Below are 21,110 nucleotides of genomic sequence, written 5' to 3'. Positions count from 1 at the left end.
AACAACTTCAGCAAATCTCAGGATACAAAATCAATGTGCAGAAATCACAAGCATTCCTATATACCAATAACAGACAGAGAGCCAAATTATGAGTGAATTCCCATTCACAATTGCTACGAAGAGAATAAAATACCTAGGAATCCAACTTACAAGGGATGTGAAGGACCTCTTCAAGGAGAACTACAAACCACTGCTCAAGGAATTAAGAGAGGGCACAAACAAATGGAAAAACATTCCATGCTCATGGATAGGAAGAATCAATATCGTGAAAATGGCCATAATACCCAAAGTGATTTATAGATTCAATGCTCTCCCCATCAAGCTACCATTGACTTTCTTCACAGAATTGGAAAACACTGCTTTAAATTTCATAGCAAAAAGAACAAAGCTGGAGGAAACATGCTACCTGACTTCAAACTATACTACAAGGCTACAGTAACCAAAACAGCATGGTACCAGTACCAAAACAGATATATAGACCAATGGAACAGAATAGAGGCCTCAGAAATAACACTACACATCTACAACCACCTGATCTTTGACAAACCTGACAAAAACAAGAAATGGAGAAAGGATTCTCTATTTAATAAATGGTGTTGGGAAAACTGGTTAACCACATGCAGAAAGCTGAAACTGGGTCCCTTCCTTATATCTTATACAAAAATTAATTCAAGATGGATTAAAGACTTAAATGTAAGACCTAAAACCATAAAAACCCTAGAAGAAAACCTAGGCAGTACCATTCAGACATAGGCATGGGCAAAGACTTCATGTCTAAAACACCAAAAGCAATGGCAACAAAAGCCAAAATTGACACATGAGATCTAATTAAACTAAAGAGCTTCTGCACAGCAAAAGAAACTATCATCACAGTGAACAGATAACCTACAGAATAGGAGAAAAATTTGCAATCTATTCATCTGACAAAGGACTAATATCTAGAATCTACAAAGAACTTAAACAAACTTACAAGAAAAAAACAACACCATTAAAAAGAGGGCGAAGGATATGAACAGACACTTCTCAAAAGAAGACATTTATGCAGCCAACAAACATATGAAAAAATGCTCATCCTCACTGGTCATTAGAAAAATGCAAATCAAAACCACAATGAGATACCATCTCATGCCATTTAGAATGGCGATCATTAAAAAGTCAGGAAACAACAGATGCTGGACAGGATGCGGAGAAATAGGAATGCTATTACACTGTTGGTGGGAGTGTAAACTAGTTCAACCATTGTGGAAGACAGTGTGGAGATTCCTCAAGGTTCTAGAACTAGAAATACCATTTGACCCAGCAATCCCATTACTAGGCATATGCCCAAAGGATCATAAATCATTCTACTATAAAGACACATGCACATGTATGTTTATTGTGGCACTGTTCACAATAGCAAAGACTTGGAAACCAACCCAAATGCCCATCAATTATAGACTGGATAAAGAAAATGTGGCATATATACACCATGGAATACTATGCAGCCATAAAAAAGGATGAGTTCATGTCCTTTGCAGGGACATGGATGAAGCTGGAAATCATCATTCTCAGCAAACTAACACAAGAACAGAAAACCAAACACCTCATGTTCTCACTCATAAATGGGAGTTGAACAATGAGAGCACATGGACAAGGAGGAGGATGTCATCACACACCAGGGCCTGTCAGCGGATGGGGGGCTGGAGGAGGGATAGCATTAGGATAAATACCTAATGTAGATGATGGGTTGATGGACGCAGCAAACCACCATGGCACATGTATACCTATGTGACAAACTTGCACATTCTGCACAAGTACCCCAGAACTTAAATATTAAAAATATATATATATAGCACATTCAATTATGTTCAGTACATAATACTTGAAAATGATAATAAATGACTGGTGATCATAAAAAAGGAAAATAAATAACTAAGATCAGAGAAGAACTAAATAAAACTGAAACCCAAAGAAAACATACAAAGGATTAACAATGGAAACGAACAGTTGAGTATTTGAATAGGTAAACAAAATTGATAGACTGCTACCTAGATTAACAACAAAACAAAGAGAAAATCCAAATAAGTACAATCAGAAATGACAAAAGTGACATTACAACTGATACCACAGAAATAAAAAAGATCCTCCCAGACTGCTATGAACATCTCTAAGTACACAAGCTAGAAAATCTAGAGGAGCTGGATAAATTCCTGGAATTGTACAAGCTACCAAGATTGAACCAGGAAGAAACTGAAATCTTGAACACACTAATACAAGTTACAAAATTGAATCAGTAATTAAAAATTACCAACTAGAAAACACTCTAAACCAGATGGATTCACAGCCAAATTCTACCAGACATACAAAGGAGAGCCGATACCAATCTTACTGAAACTATTCCAAAAAAATCAAAGAGGAGGGATTCCTCTCTAACTCAGTCTACAAAACCAGTATCATCCTGATACCAAAATCTGTCAAGGACACAACAAAAAAAGAAAACTACAGACCTATACTCCTAATGAACATAGATATAAAAATCCTCACAAAATACTAGCAAACCAAATCCATCAGCACATTAAAAAGATAATTAATCACTATCAAGTGGGTTTTTTTATAGGATGGAAGGATGGTTCAACATATACAAATTAAAAAATGTAATTCACCATATAAACTGAATTGAAAACAAAAACCATATGATCATCTCAAATGCTGCAGAAAAAGCATTTGATAAAATCTCTTCATGATAAAAACCTCAACAAACTAGGCATCAAAAAACATACTTCGAAATAATAAGAGCCATCTATGACAAACCCACAGCCAACATCATACTGAATGGGCAAGAGTTGAAAGCGTTAACCCTAAGAACTAGAGCAAAACAAAGGTGTCCACTTTCACCACTCCTATTCAGTACAGGAGTGAAATCCTAGTAAGAGCAATCAGGCAATAGAAAGAAATAAAAGGCATCCAAATAGGAAACGAAGTCAAATTATCTCTATTCACCAAGAACACGACTCTACACCTAGAAAATTCTAAAGATTCCTCCAAAAGACTACTAGGCCTGATAAACAACTTCAGTAAAGTTTCAGGATACAAAATCTATGTAAAAAAATCAGTAGCATTTCTGTACACCAATCATGTTCAAGTTGAGAACATTAAGAACACACGTTCATTTACAATAGCCACAAAAAGAATAAAATACCTAGGAATACATTTTACCATGGAGGTGAAAGATCTCTACGTGGAGAACTAGAAAACACTGATGAAATAAACCATACGTGACACGATCAAATGGAAAAACATTCCATGCTCATGGATTGGAAGAACATTGTTAAAATGACCATGCTACCCAGAGCAATCTACAGATTCAATGTAATTCCTATCAAATTACCAATGTCATTTTTTACAGAATTAGAAAGAACTATTCTAAAATTCATATGGAACCGAAAAAAGAGCCTGAATAGTCAAAGCAATCCTAAGCAAAAAGAACAAAGTTGGAGGCATCACATTACCCAACTTTAAACTATACTACAAGGATACAGCAACCAAAATAGCATGGTACTGGTACAAAAACAGACACACAGACCAACGGAACAGATTAGAGAATCCAGAAACAAAGCCACACATGCTGCAACCAACTGATCTTTGACAAAGCCAACAAGAATAAACTATGTGGAAAGGACACCCTATTTGATAAATGGTGCTGGGAAAACTGGCTAGCCATATACAGAAATATGAAACTGTACCCCTACCTCTCACCATACACAAAAATTAACTCAAAATAAATTACAGACTTAAATGTAAGACCTCAAACTATAAAATTCCTAAAAGAAAACCTAGGAAAAATTCTCCTAGACATTGGCCTAGGCAAATAATTTATGACTAAGTCCTCAAAAGCAAATGCAATGAAAACAAAAATTAACAAATGGAACCTAATTAAACTAAATAACTTCTGCACAGCTAAAGAAACTATCAACAGAGTAAACAGTACACATACCAAAGGAGAGAAAATATTGGCAAACTATGCTTCTGACAAAGGCCTAATATTCAGAATTTATAAGGAACTTAAATAAATCAACAAGAAAAAAAAACACTAAAAAGTGGGCAAAGGACATGAACAGACATTTCTCAAAAGAAGACATACAAGGCAGCCAACAAACATATGAAGAAATGCTTAACATCATTAATCAGAGAAATGCAAATTACAACCACAATGACATACCATCTCAGACCAGTCAGAATGGCTATTATTAAATAGTCAAAAAATAACAAATTTTATTGAGGATGTTGGTGGAAGTGTAAATTAGTTCAACCCCTATGGAAAACAGTATGCAGATTTCTCAAAGACACATAAAATTAGAACCACCATTCAATCCAGCAACCCCACTATTGGGTACACGTCCAAAGGAAAAGAAGTTTTACCAAAAAAAGCGCTTGTATGTTTACTGCAGCATTTCACAATAGCAAAGTCAAGGAATCTACCTAAGTGTCCATCAAAGGTGGACTGGATAAAGAAAACGTGGTACATATACACTGTGAAATACTACACAGCCATAAAAAACAATGAAATCATTTCCTTCACAGCAACCTGGATGCAGCTGGAGGCCATTATTCTAAATGAATTAATGCAGAAACAGAAAATCAAATACCACCTTATTACAGGTGGGGGTTAAACAAAGGGTACACGTGGATATAAAGATGGAAAAAATAGACACTGGAGACTCCAAAAGGAATCCAAAACCACCTATTGAGTACTATGTTCACTATTTGAGTGACAGGTTCAATAGAATTCCAAACCCCAGCATTACACAGTATACCCATATGATAAACCTGCACATGTACCCCCTGAATCTATTTCTCAAAAACAGAATGAAACATATGCATTGAGTCAACAAATTATATAACCTAGTTTCCAGTGGCTAGAATTAAACCAAAAGTCCAATACATTTTAGTCTCTCATCACAAGAAAACTGGTCCAATCCAGTAACCAAAGAGTCTAATTAAAAGCAGCCCTCCGTGGTAGCTCACGCCTGTAACCCCAGCACTTTGGGAGGCCAAGGCGGGCGAATCATTTGAGGTCAGGGGTTCTAGACCAGCCTGGCCAACATGGAGAAACCCTGTCTCTATAAAAATTAGCTGGGCGTGGTGGTAGGTGCCTGTAATCCCAGAGACTTGGGAGGCTGAGGCAGGAGAATCACTTGAACCTGGGAGGTAGAGGTTTCAGTGAGCCGAGATCACGTCACTGCACTCCAGCCTGGGTGACAGAGTGAGACACTGTCTCAAAAAAAAAGAAAAAAGAAGCAGCCCTCTCGTAATTACAACCGATAACCCATTTGAGGAATTTGGCCTCCAAATTTGGACTCTGAAGGGTTACAGAGGGGAGTAACCCTCTGTAACCTTTCTTTCTTTCTTAGGGAGGGAGAGTAGAGTCAGTAAGAGCTGCACTGAGCTGAAAGCTGCAGCTACAATGTGGCCAATGAACTGTTTAGTGCTCAGCAGGCAAAGGAGTCACTGTAAGGTTGGTGGTCATTGATACTGACACCCATGAAGAACTAGGGCTGCACTCCACAAGGGAGCAGGAATGAGTAGGTCCGAATGCTGGGGATTCACTGGGGTGTCTCATAGTGCTACCAAGCCTAGTATTAACTATTCAGGAGCAATTATAGCAAATGTGTCTGAACTTGGGTAAAGCAGGAACAAACCCTGACAAGGATCTGAGTGCAATTAGTTTATTTGGGAGTAAGCCCAGAAAACTTCAATAGGGAAGTGAGTAGCAAGGTAGGAGGTGGAGAAAGCCAGTATTATCAACCAATTTATCACTGTAGGCAACTGGAGCTCACTCCTGCTGGGCAAATCTGGCAGTCAGTGTAGAACATCATAAGCCCAAAGGTGAGGAAGCTGGGTAATTATATATCATCTCCAGATCCACCAGTGGTTCAGGGCTGCTGCCAGGGGATTCACTGTCTAATACTCTAGCTTGTTCTTTGCCTGCATCCAGAGAAAAAAGCCTTCAGACACAGAGCATGCAGATGTTCACAGTATGCAGCCTTCAGAAAGTGGAGGTGAATGCTGAGGTTACCTAGAGAGGACACCAACACTATCTGCTACAAGCCACAACCCAAGAAGGGCAGAACAGCTAAAAGTTCACATGAAAGTCTGGACCCATACATTAGGCAAGCAATCCAAACCAGCTTAATTGCTGACCAAGCACAAGGGGAATCCACAAGGAGTGGTGGTGGAGGTGAAGCAAAGATGGAGAATATAAAATACAACATCAAGACCCATCACAGCAGCTGGACTATTACTCATGCCTTGTATCCTCCCAGACATCACAATGGGATACCAGTTTGAAGAGAACTCTGTATCTAACTGGGCTTACTCCTCTCCTCTCTGAAAAGAAATTAGCATGCCCTGTTCTCATGAAAATAAAAAGGAAGACTCCTTATTATAGTAACAGAACCTAAAATGAGAGCAAGATTAGATTGGAGTGGTTGACAGGAGGAGACTGTATCTGACCCAGATTGTTCGTACCTTCTCAGATTCCCTTGTCTGCCTCCTGGACCATGCTGTCACATCTAGGGCTGGACCAGTACTTGCCTGCTGTGTGCCAGGGCCTCCCTTTCATTACTGTTACATGGCATAGACCATCAGCCACACATGTAGAGCTTCTGGCTTTTCCCACCACTTCCAGACGTAAAAGAAATACTACAATGTAGAGCACAGGCCCAGCATCCCAAACAGCTGCTGAGGGGGGCCAGATGACTTAATCTGGAAGTGTGGTGAAGTTACCTTCCTATAGGCTAACTTTGACCTATAGGAAGTGGGTCTAGGAGGAGCCAGGTGCATAGATCTTTGTCCCTTCCTCCTTCCCTTTAACTGCTCTGAGTCAGCTACTCTGCACAGCCTAACTGGAGGCATCTGACGTGCTGAGCACCTGCTGGGGCTTTTCACCTTCAGCATGGGGCAGTGGGCAGAGCTGTGAGAGTTCACTGCATGGCTTCCCTCCTCGCCTGCCTCAGCTCCCTTTCCCTCATTCCAGCTGCCCTGGGTTGCACTTCCCAAATAAAGTCTCAGCTCTTTAAATCCTTGCTTCAGGTTCTATATTTTCGAAAACCTGGCTTAAGACATAACACTTCAACCAGGATCACTCTCAATTCAATGTTCAGCTTGGAGTTTTTCAGATCACACAGATGCTGTGAATCCCAGCCTCAAACCTACAGGTGGTGATTAAGAATTCTCAGGAGATTTTTTTTTTTTTCAAGGACTGTTCCATTGTACACTTAGCTAAAACCAAAGCATGCCAGTCTCATTCTGTGGGGAAGTTTTCTTTCACCCTTAGCGGGTTCAAGTCCCTAATCAGACCTCTTACCTTTCTGGGCACTGAGCTATCTTTGTTTTCTTTCCTTGCATGGCCATAGAAAGCCAAGGGTCTAGGGCACAAAGTAATCTTAGGGCAAACTAGAGATCCAGAGCTCACTTACTCCTGGGGAATCATGCCTTCTTGACATTCTGGTCTCTGTTTCTCTTTTATACTTCCTGCTCAGCCATGCTTTTGTTTCCTTTTGTTTTATATTCTGCATTTTACGTATCTTACACTAAGAGGGTTTTCTTGGGACATCTAGTCTACAGTGTTGCCTGAAAAAAAATAATTTTGGAGAACATATTTTTTATATTGAAACAATCTGAAATTTACAGCAAAGTTGCAAGTATAATACAAAGAACATTTTTTCCAGAATCATTTGAGATAAATTGCCAACATGATGCCCGTAATCCACCCACCCTTCAATACTTCAGCATATGTTTCTTGCCCAAAAAAAGGATAATTCTACAAAACCTCACGCAATGATCAAAATCAAGAAATTGACATTTATATCCTAATCCCCAGATCTGTACAGGTCTTGCCATTTGCTCTAATAGCTGCCTTCATCAGAAAAGGATCTAATTCAGAATTATGTGCTTCATTTTGTTGTCATGTCTTTTTATTCTCTTTTAATCTGGAATGGTTCCTCTGTCTGGCCTTGACTTTCACAAACTCCACAACTGTGATGATTAAAGAATAGTTATGTCGTAATATGCCCCTTGATTTGGGATTGTCTGATATCTCCCCACAAATATGCATATTTGGCAGAAATGTCATAGAAGTGAGGCTGTGTTATCTTTGATTCTTCCCAACACTGATGATGTTCACTTGATGCAGTGTATGTCTACCAGGCCACTCCACTGCAAAGTCTCTCTTTTCTGTTTTAGAATTAATGAGTATTTCGTGGGGATTTTGAAATTATTTAAATTTCACACTGCTCATCAAAATGTCAATTTATTTATTTAGTAATGTATATTCATATACACTCAGTGGGTTATAAAATGTTACAAATTGTCTTAGTCCATTCAACTGCTGTAACAGAGTACTTTAGACTAAGCAATGTACAAACAACAGAAATTTACAGTTCTGGAGGGTGGGAAAACCAAGATCAACGTGCTAGCAGATTCGGTGTCTGATGAGAGCCCATTCCTCATAGATGGCACCTTCCTGCTGAGTTTTTTTTTTCAATGGCAAAAAGGGCAAACATGCTCCCTTCAATCTCTTTTATAAGGACACTAATCCCATACACGAGGGAGGAGTCCTCGTGATTTAATCATTTCCCAATGGGCTCCACCTCTTAATACTATCACATTGGAAATTAAGTTTCAGCATAGGAATTGAGGGGGGTACACCAACATTCAGACCATAGCACTATTTGCTGTGATAGTGATGCTCAATATGATGTTCAAATTGTCCTTTATTTGGCTCCCAGGCAATCAGTGGAGTAAACTAAGAAACATATATATGCATATATGGATATGTATGCATATACATAAATACATGTATATACATACACTTAAATTTATATTTATTCCTATATCTGCCTATCTATATTTAGAATCCCAAGTTTACACAGATACCACCAATTTCAATCCAACCATTACAGTTTTATCCCCTTGTACTTTGTAACTCTCCCTCTCTGACCATGAGATATCTGGCTCCCAATTGTTCTTAATATACTTACTTATTTAAGCAACATCCCCATCTGTAACCAACTTCCAATCTCTCCTGCACTCCTGTCTCCCATATGGACACTCTTCTCACCCCATTCAACCCCACCCACCACGCCAAGCAGCCACCCCTCTCACCTGGACTTCCTCCTCTTCAGGCCTGGGCTCTGATACCCCATACCAGGCAGCCCTATAGAGATGCCTCCCTCACACTCACACAGTGCTGCATGGACACCCTCCTCACTCTGTTGACTTCACCACCCTGCACTGTCACCCATTGTGTGGATGCTTGATTTACCTCTCTTAGCTTCTGACACCCTATGCTGGGCAGGCCTCCTGTGCAAATACCCTTCTTACTCCATTCTTGCTCTGACACCTGCACCAGGTGCACCCCTACATGCACATCCTCCTCACTCGGCTTGGACTCCATTGCCCCACTCTGGGCCACCATGGCTAGCACCCGCCCACCCCAGCACAGATGCCTATATCTTGCCCTAATGGCTTTAAAACTGAATTGTTCGGAAAGAGAGGGGGAAGTAGAAGGGACACCAGAGTTTTTAACATGCTTATTTAAAGTATACACTTAGCCAATAGTCCTATCTCCATCCCTATCATTTCAAGGACTTGGAAATGATAATTACTGGCACCACATATCTGCACACCCCAGTGTCTTAAATGTTATTGTTGTCAGTTGGTTTTTTTCTCTCCTTTTTTTCCTTTTTATAGCTCTAAAATTGCTAGTTATTATAATTATTATTTTGTATAGTCAATACTTCTTTATACTAATCAATATTTTACCTGTTTTGTTCCCCATTTCCTATTATATCCAATTCCTTCCATCTAGATTGATTTTGGTTTTCCTAAACTATATTCTTCAGTAGTCCTTTCAACAACAGTCTACAAGAGATGAACTTTTTCAGTCTTTTTTCAGATAGCATTATTTCACTCATACTTTTTAACAACTTTTTTTTGTTCTCACTCTTTAATGACAGCTTAACCACATAGAGCAGTGTAGGGTGATCAATGATCTGCTTTGGGCTGAGGGATTTCCCAGGACTCGGAACTTTCAGTGCTAAAACCAGGACAGTTTCTAGCAAAATGTCATGGTTGATCACCCTCTGTTATGTTCTGTTTCTTTGCGTTCACCAGTATTAAAAATATCATTGTCTTCTGATGTCTAGCTGTGCTTCTGAGAAAACTTCTGTGTGCTAAATTTTGTTTCTTTGAGGATAACCTATTATTTCTCTCTGTCTGCTTATAAGATTTTCTCTTTGGTAGTCTATCCACAGTGTTGCTTTATAAATTTATTTTCTGTTCATTCTATTCAGGACTAGTTACACTACTAAATATAAAGTTTTCATATCTTTCAATTTTGGAAAAATTGTAACCAATCTTTAAACATTTCATCTCTTACTTTAGAATTCTTGTTAGATATTGTCATGAACTGAATGTCCTTGTTCCCCCAAAATTCATATGTTGAAATACTAACCCCCAATTTGATGGTATTAGGAAGTGGGGCCTTTTGGAGATAATTAGATCATGAGGATGGAGCCCTCTTAAATGGGATTAGTGCCCTTATAAGAAGACATGAGGTTTTTGGCTAGTTTGTTTGTTTCCTCTCTGCTCTCCACCAGATGAAGATACAATGAGGAGACAGCCCTCTGCAAACCAGGAGACAGGCCCTCACCAGACACTGGATGTGCTGGTACTTTGATCTTGGACTTCCAGCCTCCAAAATGGTAAGAAATACATTTCTGTGGCTTATAAGTCACCCAGTTTATGAAACTTTGTTTATCAACCCAAGATAAAACAGATATTCTGTATTTTCTCACTATATTCCATATGCTTCTTTTTCCCTCAGATTTTTCTACCTCTACCCTTTTCTGCTCTGCATTCTGGATAATTTCCCCAGCCCTATCTTCCGGATACATAGGTATAATTTCAGTGATATTGAATTGATGTTTAACCCATTGTATTAGTCCAACATACCCCAGACTGGGCAATTTACAAAAGAAAGAGGTTTAATTGGACTTACAGTTTCACATGGCTGGGGAAGGTCTCACGATCACGGCAGAGGGTGAAAGAAAATTCTTACGCGGCAGAGGGTGAAAGACAATTCTTACATTGTGGCAGCAAGAGAGAATGAGGAAGAAGCCAAAGTGGAAACCTCTGATAAACTCATCAGATCTTGTGAGACTTACTATCACGAGACTAGCACGGGAAAAAACCACCCCCGCCGTGATTCAATTACCTCCCCTTGGGTCCCTCCCACAATATGTGGGAATTCTGGGAGACACAATTCAAGTTGAGATTTGGGTGAAGGCACAGCCAAGTCGTATCACCCATTGAGTTTTTAACTTTATTGGTTAAAATTTTGTTTCTGGAAGTTCTATTTGGTTCTTATTGAAAGATTTTTAAATTTTTTTCCAGAAGGTTATGCTACTTATTTGTACCCTGTTTTTTTTTCTCTCTTTAATCCTTACAAACATTTACTTTGTACTCTCGTTCAGATGATTTCACTGAGTTCAAGGACTCTGACCTCCCTGCATGTGCTGACTCTCATGATGGATTATTTTCCCACATGATTTATGATTTTGATTGTGAGATAATAATTCTAGTGGTTTATTTTTTCTATGAGAGACCTGTGGGCCTGGTTATGGAAATGTATTTTCAAAGTGGTTTTGCATTTGCTGCTGCCTGGTACCCCAGGGATACCAATACACAGTGATGAGCTTTAATTATTTTTCAGTTAGGGATTTCTGGGACGCCTAAAGAGTGTTTAGAAATCCAAACTTGGGAGAGATATAAATCAGAGTTACAGGTTCCTCTGAGGATATGGACATATATATTTTATCAAAACCCCAGACCAAGAGACATAATTGCCTCTTCATCTCCCTGCCATGGTGGACTGCTTTTCTAGTCATTTCTTGCTTTAAGACAATAGTCCTTTGATGGACTTAGCTTTATGCAAAGGTCTTATTTACAGCACAACATTTCAATCAGGCTCAAGGTCACTAAGACAGAAACCCCCATCCTCACCTTTACCCATGTAAAGGACAGCTCCAACATCCTATATTCAAAACTGTTTTATCTAGTACTTTTATGTATTCGCAGTGGGAGTTTTGGGACATTGCCTTTCTCTATCCTGCGAAAATTGCCATTCCGCCCTCTTATACACCACCAGGCACCTCTTATACACCACTTAGGATCACCTCAAGTGCACCTGTCCCTTGTTCTGGCTTCTGCTGTAGTTAATAAGCTCTACTTGGTTTCTGACTGGCTTCAGCAGTCAGAAGCTGACAGGTTTTCTAAAACAGCCACCACTTTCTCCTAAAAAGGAAGAGAGTGGGCATTAGCAACAGTCTCACATTAGTAACAATCTCATTAACAGCATGAGTAACAATCTCACTAACAGCATGAGTAACAATCTCACTAACAGCATTAGTAACAATCTCACCTGTCTTTCACACATTTCCTTGTTCTTTCACATGTGCCACTGAATTCAGCATCCATAACAATGGCTTTCATGATCTGGCTCTTGCCTCTGCCATCCAGCTCAAACCACAGCTCTAAACAACACTTAAACATCCCTGCCACATGGCTTTAACACCGCCCCACCTTTCTATTTGGACATCTGACTTTATCATTTCCAATTTTCACCTGTACCCCAGATTGTAACTCGACCTTCCTCTAAGTAATTACACTGTATTCATTCTACTCATTCTCTGTAGGTCTGGTGTAATTGGTTCCCAATACTGACCTGAAATGTCTCGTGGCCACATACCACACTGTGCTACTACACAAGTTGCCCCTGGTTTCCTCCAATCCTACCGCAATGGCCTTTGAGGTGACGTTCCTGCTCTCCCATCTAATCACTCTTCCCAATGGCTGCCAGACTTGCCCTCCTCAAAGAGCAATCTGATCCTTTCTCTGCAGTTCTGTAGCATTTATAACTTGGTGTAGCCATTTAGTACTTATTGATCTACTGTTGTTTTCTTTGTTATTGTTTCCTATGTGTAAGTATTGTTCCCTAACTTAAAAGCTTATAAAGCAGAAGTCAGCAATTTGTTTCTATAAAGAACCAGATGGTAAATATTTAAGACTTCGTGGGCCATATAGTCTCTATGTCGACAACTCAACTCTGCCATTGTATCGGGAAAGCAGCCTTAGATGATGCATACACAAATGCCTGCAGATGTGTTCCAGTATAACTTCATTTGCGAAAACAGGCAGCCAAGGCTGGGCGTGCTGGCTCATGCCCATAATCCCAGCACTTTGGGAGGCCGAGGTGGGTGGATCACCTGAGGTCAGGAGTTCAAGACCAGCCTGGCCAACATGGTGAAACTCTGTCTCTACTAAAAATACAAAATTAGCCAGGCATGGTGGTGGGCACCGATAATCCCAGCTACTAAGGAGGCTGAGGCAGGAGAATCTCTTGAACCCGAGAGATGGAGGTTGCAGTGAGTTGAGATCACGCCATTGTACTCCAGCATGCCAACCTCTGTTCTAAAGGATATGATGACTGCATATTATTTTTTCTTCTTCAAATAGGGAAACCTCAATAAATGTTCAATACTTGGATATTCATACTCTTTGGCATTTATAGTGTATGGAAGAGCTCAGAAACAGCTGCCTGGCTATTCCAACCCCAATAAAAGCACAAGCCAATTGAATTTTAAATCCCCACACTAAATATTAATCAGTATTTCAGTATTTGCCTTGATTACATTGAAATCTAGGAATTGTTCCCTTGTCCTCAGCCCCTAACATTAATTGGACCTTTCAACTTTTTTCTTCTGGTTGTATTAGCTGACTTCATTCAGTAAGGTATTTTTCAGAGAGAAGTAGATGAATGTACAAAATCACAAATGGGCAGTCCAGATAAGAGAAGCTAACAAATATGATGCAAAAATATGTGGCATTCCATAGAACTATAACAATTATTTCACATTGTTAGCCTCATCATATCTTGGCTCCTTTCTCTTAAGGCTTGTGAAGTCTTGAGAGCCCTTTTGCTATTTTTAAGCATAAGCTTATATCCTTTCTTTCCTTCCCTACAACCATGACTTTTACAGCATGTGGGAAATAACAACAAATAAGTATTTAAAGGCATGGTAATCATTGCTTAGTGATGTGTATTTTCTATTGTAAATGAGTATATTTAAACCCTCATTAATCTTTTAATTTTGTATTAATCTTTTGCAAATTTGGTTGATATGACTCCATCAGGCCAAGCAATTCTGGGACTCCAACCCAATCAAGTTGCTGCATCTGTGGATCTGAGGACAAAACCCACCATTTTGTCAAGGCTCTTCTAAGACTGACAAATTATCGTTCCTCAGATGCAGCCCTTCATCAGTGCCTGTCTATTTGTACCCCAGTGCCAAATAAGGATTAGATTTCAGGAGCTATTAAAGAATAGTAAGAGGAAGAGGCAGAAAAGAGACACCAGAAGAAAGCTGATAGAAACAGGAAAAGGTCAGGCTCCGAACGGTGGCTTTGAGATCACTCTCCAGCAGCGCAGGTTCCCAGAGCTGTGCGCTCTACCCAGCTAAGTGTACTCTCCTGTACAGGTTGATCTGAATATCTGACATGTTTGAATTTTGTCAAAATACTTTGCTTTCTACCTCACTTTGTTTTCCTTGTCTTACTTTAATTTACAAAAAGAGAGATAGAAGAGAGCTAACTCAGGGTACATCTTCTGACAAGGGTTCCAAAGGATGTTTGGTGGAAAAGTGCTGTAAAGAAGCCAACTATCTATATTTTGCACTTTTAACTCCCTAAAGTTTCACTTAGTGGGAAACCATACATTCTACAAAACTAAGGACATAAGTTATACGTGGTATTTATGGGGTGTGTAGAGTGGTACTTCCTTTTATTTGCCCTAAAATACTGCTCTTATTTTGTTACATGTAGAAATAGATATTGTTCCTATACATGTAGAAATAGATATTGTTCCTATACATGTAGAAATAGATATTTGATCTTTCCCCTCTTTTTTGTGTGTGTGGGGGATTCTTACATCAATACACACGTCATGGTCCTCATAGCAATTGCCATTTGTTCTCTTGCCCCAGATCCCTAGGTCCAGTAAGTACTAAGCACCAGCATCACTTAGGATTCAACAGGAAAACGAACCCACACACGCAATTTCAACATTGGAATTAGAGGGTAAAATGAACAAATGAAAACATTGAGGTAGACCTCAAAGGTACAAAGTGCAGGCAACATCTTCCGCCCTTAGGGCTATAGGACAAACAGAAAAGGTTGGAATCACTAAGACCTGGAGCTCAGAGAAGCCCAGGGACCCAGCTCAGACCTCCAACGAAGGGCACTGACAGCTGTTTCCAGATCTGGGTGCCAAAAGAAGCAGGAGGCTGGAACCAACTGCCCCTGCTGAGGCAAAATGCTACAGTGTGATGCTGATGGACCAGCAAGCAGGAGAGAGGAGGGCCCTTCTCCCCTTCATCCTGCCTTTCCATCTTCTTCTGAGGCTCTCTAGGGGCACAGCCTAATAGAGAACCAGATGGCAGAGGAGGGAAGAAGAATGTAGGTTAGAATGTCCCAGACCCAGCATCACAAAGCCAACTTGAGAAGATTTATTTGGAACTAAGAGATGCTATCTTAATAACCAGCACAGCACCTGATTCATGTTGGTCAGATTTTCTTAATTTAGAGCAAGAAAGAACAGGAGGTCGCTCTCTTCAACAGTTGGAAGACGTTGTTTCCTGACATTGGAGAAAACTTGACAAAAACTAGGGCAATTTGCACTAGTTGCAGAATCAATAATTAGCATCAATCAAAACAAATTAAAATATCTGAAAAGGAACCTCCAGGACAGGATCAATTTTTAGAAAAAAAGATGTACTCATATAGAGTAGCTATAATGACCAGAAACTCAAACAGTAAATTCTTGCCCCTTTACACACACACACACACACACACACACACACACAGTGCCTAAGAACTATTATCTGTCCAGCCCTCCTGTGCTTCTATGCTTCCACCACCTCTAAGAGTCACTTTTCTCTCACTTGTATGAAAAACTCTAAATCTCAGTTCCCAACATGCCAACAGGTAGAGGAAACTGGCTGTAGCATATTTCATCCTGGATGTGTAGACACCCTCAGAAACACTTCATAGATGTAAAGTAAATTTAGAGTTTCTGGAAGCAGTACATGCTAAGGGCATAATCTCTCATATATAACAATTGCACATGCAAAAAAGACAAAATACTGCCTCATATCCTATAAAGTAAAACACAAAGAAACAAGAATTGAAAGAACAAAAGATCCTACTAAATTTCTACCAAAAATTAGAATTGGTCCTGGGGATTCTGAACATGTGAACCATTCCAGGTCTAGACCAGAGAAGAAAAGTCATATTTACTCAAAAATTGACTACTATCACTGCATATACCTTGACTTTTAGCAAACTGAACTTAGGTAAATCCTGCTAAGGCTAGAGATAAGTTAATAAAAATGCATGCAAATAAACAAAACGTGGACTAATAAAATGTTTTATTACAAGGGAAAGGAAATATTATTCTGAACAGCTGGAGGAAGAACACACCTTGAGAATTATTTTCTATAAAAGAAGAATTTTTATTGTGTTAAAATATACATAACATAAAATAAATATTTTTAACCATTTTTAAGTGTACAGTTTAATGGCATTAAAGACATTCACATTGTTGTACAGCCCAGAACGTTTTCAAAATTTCTTCACAATCTCCCCCAAAACACAAAGAGACAGTTTCTTAGGAAAAAAAAATAATATGGGGGACTAGTAGAAGAGAACAGATTGCAATACAAGCAGAAATAAAGGGAAGAAGACTAAAAACTAAGATACAATATGTTTTAATGAAATTGCATTAAAATTCACATTAGAGGCAGTAAAAAGCAAAACTGACAAAAACCTATTCAGCAACGTAGAGGACAAACTTGAAAGTCTCCCAGAACAACAAAGAAAGATGTAAGAAATACAAACCATAACAGAGATGAGAACAGAAGTGAAACAAAGTTGACCGGTCTAAGCCCTGCCTCGGTCTCATAGTGATTGGTTCCAAGTGGGCATATGACCTGCGATTACCCAATCAGAGTGAAAGACTGAGTTTTATTCAACAAATGTGAGAACAGATGCTGTCTCTCCCCCTAGGTATGAATAAAGAAGCCTGTAGCCCTGGAAACTGCTGGCAACCATATCACGTAAGTGAGGGAAAGTGTCCTGAGAATGAAGCCTACAAAGGATTAGAAGGGGCAGAGCCAGGAGAATTGATGCTCTGATAACAATAGGAATTTAGGGTATGTGACACCTAAACACCTTCCTGTCTCTGCACCATTCAGCTTTTTATCTAACATAACACTCTGTTGTTTAAGCAAACTTGAGTTTGAGTTCTCTAAATTCAAAAATATTTTAATGAATACTATCAGTAAAATCCCTGGATTAGTAAAATTCTCTGAAATCAGAATGCCCAATCTGAAGATTTTTTTTAAAGAAAGATTAATTCTAAGAAAGCTAATTTAAAAGACCTACACTTAGGTCTAACCCAGTGAAAGTTTTAGACGTCAATGGAAGAGAAAATATACGAGGAACCTTCGAACAGAAAAATGTCCATCTTACGTTAGATTTCTTAGAAATACTAAACATCACTGTGCAATTAAACAATGTTTACAGAATTTTGAGAAATTATTGTTTTAACTCAAGAATTTAAAATACAGAAAAACTTCATTTGGATGTGAAAATAGTAAAAAGATTTATCTAGCGATACAGAAATTGTGAAAGTATAACAATAGCCTTCCTGAAACCTTAATCAAAAACAATGTAAGTAAACAAGTGATGAATCAAAATTATAAATGCAAGAAAGTAAAAATGATAACATAAATATACTGGTAGTAAGCACAAAATTTGTTAAAATGCTTGAAAAATTCAATTCAAAATCCAAAGTACCAATAAGTCTTAAAAAATAATTTCCATGGTTAAAACAATAAATGATATTTAATAAAAATGTGGCTTTGTTATATCAATAAATTAACAAGCCCTTAAAGGACCCAAGGGGAAAGGATGGGAACTTAAAAGCATGAGACAGACTAAATTCTTCACTGGGCAAACGAAGGAGTCAGAGGTTATAATTCCAGGCCAGGCATGGTGGTTCATGCCTATAATCTCAACACTTTGGGAGGCCGAGGCGGGCAGATCACCTGAGGCCAGGAGTTCGAGACCAGCTTGGTCAACATGGCGAAACCCTATCTCTACTAAAAATACAAAAATTAGCCAGGCATCGCGGCAGATGCCTGCAATCCCAGCTACTCAGGAGGCTGAGGCAGGAGAATCAATTGAACCCAGGAGGCAGAGGCTGCAGTGAGCCAAGATCATGCCATTGCACTCCAGCCTGGACAACAAGAGTGAAACTCTGTCTCAAGAAAAAAAAAAAAAGAAGTTATAATTCTGTTCTTGATTTTAATAGAGAAAATTTAATTAGATATTTGATAATATTAAAGGCAATCACTACTACAAATAAAGGCAAATCACTTAATTTTTAAAACACAATTTAGACGGGTCAATAGGTACAGCAAACCACCATGGCACGCATATACCTATGTAACCAACCTGCAGGTTCTCCACATGTATCCTGGAACTTAAATTCAAAAATTTTTTAAAACCACGATTTAAAAAACAAAATAATCACTCAGTACATGTAGTCAAAGAAAACAGTAGAAAGCACAAGGGGATAGAAAAACAGCATAAACTAAGTGAGGAAAAACCAAATATATATGCACGAGAAAAATTAAAGGGAATCTTCCCTTTTATTACAAGAAACATTTTCACACATTGGAATATTTTAAAATACAAATCTCTATTTACAAAAGTTAAGTGAAATTTTAAAAAGATTAAAATAAAAGAAACAGCAATGATGATCACATCATGATATCGGAAAGACTTTCCTTGTTGTTTTAGAGTGTTGTTTAGAGTCCCAAAATTCAGTATATTAGAAGCTATGTAGCATCAAATTCCAAGCACAACATTAAGAACCTGCCATACACGCCCTCCAGGGCTTATATTATAAAAGAGGGCTTCATCCTCTGTACGGCAACTGGATCACATAAAGGAAAACAACTCAAAAGAACGTTAGTTGAATAGAGAAAGGTTTTAGAGGAGGCCTCAGTGAGGAAGTGTGCTGTGGCTTTTCGCTTTGTGGAGGAGAGGAGCAAGCACCATCTCCCAGCTCTGTGAAACCAAATTACAGGTGTCCTCAAGAAAAGGGGATCTGCATCTCAGTTCCCCCATTGACCCCTTCACATGCTGAGCTTCAGAAACATGTAAACCTATTTAGATGTTGCCATCAGAGCACGGGAGCATATAGTAAAAAAAGTTCTTTGAAGTTTGACATGTCTTCTTGAGAGTTGGGGGGCTTATGTGAAAATGGAGATGTCTTCTCCGGAGAATGATGAAAGCTGGAACCTGGCTGGAGTAGAATGGAATGGAAAAGAAGAGGCAACAGTGCGGTGAGACAAAAACAGGAGAGTTTCCTATGGCCAGGAGGACACCAGGAAAGCTAGGCAGGCTTGGGTCTTCTTGAAGATACCCCTTCAAGAAAGGTGACTCACAGGCGGAGGAAACCCAACAGAAAGAAGTGTACTGCAGGGGTGAGAGCTGTGGGGAGAAGCTCACAGAGACAAAGGAATTGTGCACTGGGCCTGTGATGGTCAATTTGATGTGCCAACTTGGACAGGCCACCGTGCTCAGGTATTCAATCAAGCACTATTCTAGATGTTTTTGTGGAAGTATTTTTAGATGAGATTAGTATTTCCATCAATGTACTTTGAGTAAAGCCGATTACCCTTCATAATGTGGATGGACCTCATCCAATCAGTTGAAGGCCTAAGGAGAGAAAAGACTGATATCCCCCAAGAAAGAGGGAATTCTACCAGGTGACTACCTGCAAGCTCAAACTGTAGCATCTACTTTTTCCTGGCTCCTCAGCCTACTGGACTACCCTGCAGAATTTGGACTTACTGGCTCTCTACAATTACATAAACCAATTCCTTAAAATTAATTTCTCTCTGTGTGTGTGCACACACACACACACACACACACACACACCTCCTATTGGGTCCCACCACACAGAAACTACCTAAGGCCAGATGATATGAGCCAAGAGATCACTACAACACAGGATTACTATGTTCTTCAAGTTTCAGGAGTTTTTCTCTCATTGCTTCTCCTATACACACACCACCACCCCAAAAGAGCCACAAAAAGAAAAAGGAACAGTGAGAAACAGACCCTGCCTGTCTCATCAATGTCCTGAGCTTGGGTTAGGGGGACAGGGTGGGGAAGTGCAAATCGATGAGATATTAGAGTTTTATATTAGACTGAAATAGACATTTTTATCCAAAATATCATAAGGAACTAGGAAAGAGAAATATGCAGGGTACCTTTGAAGGCAGAGATCTAAGAGAAAAAAAAAGCTATTTATAATTGTGTCTCAATCTCTTCAGATTATAAGTCAGTTACTACCATATCAGAACAATACCAAAAGGTAAGCTAAGGAAGGAGCAAACACAGAAGGAAAAGGAGAAGGATGAAAGACAGAAGTTAGCAGGTAAAGCAATGTAATTAGCAAACTAGAAAGCAGTCAAGGTGGCCTGGCATGGTGGCTCATGCCTGTAATCCCAGCACTTTGGGAGGCCAAGGTGGGTGGATCACTTGAGGTCAGGTGTTTGAGACCAGCCTGGCCAACATCGTAGAACCCCATCTCTACTAAAAAATACAAAAAATAGCCAAGTGTGATGGTGGGCACCTGAATCACAGCTACTTGGGAGGTTAAGGCAGGAGAATCACTTGAACCTGGGAGGCGGAGGTTGCAGTGAGCCAAGATCATGCCAGTGCACTCCAGCTTGGACAACAGAGTGAGACCTTGAGAAAGGCAAGGCAAGGCAGAGAGAGAGAGATATAGAGAGAGAGAGGGGGGAAAGCAAGAAAGGAAGGAAGGGAGGGAGGGAGGGAGGGAGGGGAGGGGAAGGGAAGGGAAGAAAGAGAGAGAAAAGAGAGGAAAGAGAGAAAGAGGAAAGAAAGAAAGAAAGAAAGAAAGAAGAAAGAAA

The 21,110-nt window shown here is 39.4% G+C and overlaps 1 long non-coding RNA gene across 1 annotated transcript in view; it reads right to left on the bottom strand.

Moving 5' to 3' along the window:
* Positions 1–11,153, bottom strand: part of LOC134761726 (uncharacterized) — a 340,301-nt gene extending 329,148 nt beyond the window's left edge. The window contains exon 1 of the long non-coding RNA XR_010140792.1: positions 11,042–11,153. This is a non-coding gene — a long non-coding RNA (uncharacterized LOC134761726). The remainder of the gene's footprint in view (positions 1–11,041) is intronic.
* Positions 11,154–21,110: the final 9,957 nt, after the last annotated feature.

The sequence above is a fragment of the Pongo abelii genome, chromosome 6 (genome assembly GCF_028885655.2).
Source record: "Pongo abelii isolate AG06213 chromosome 6, NHGRI_mPonAbe1-v2.0_pri, whole genome shotgun sequence".
Classification (NCBI taxonomy): Eukaryota; Metazoa; Chordata; class Mammalia; order Primates; family Hominidae; genus Pongo; species Pongo abelii.
This window is presented reverse-complemented; position numbering and strand designations above follow the sequence as displayed.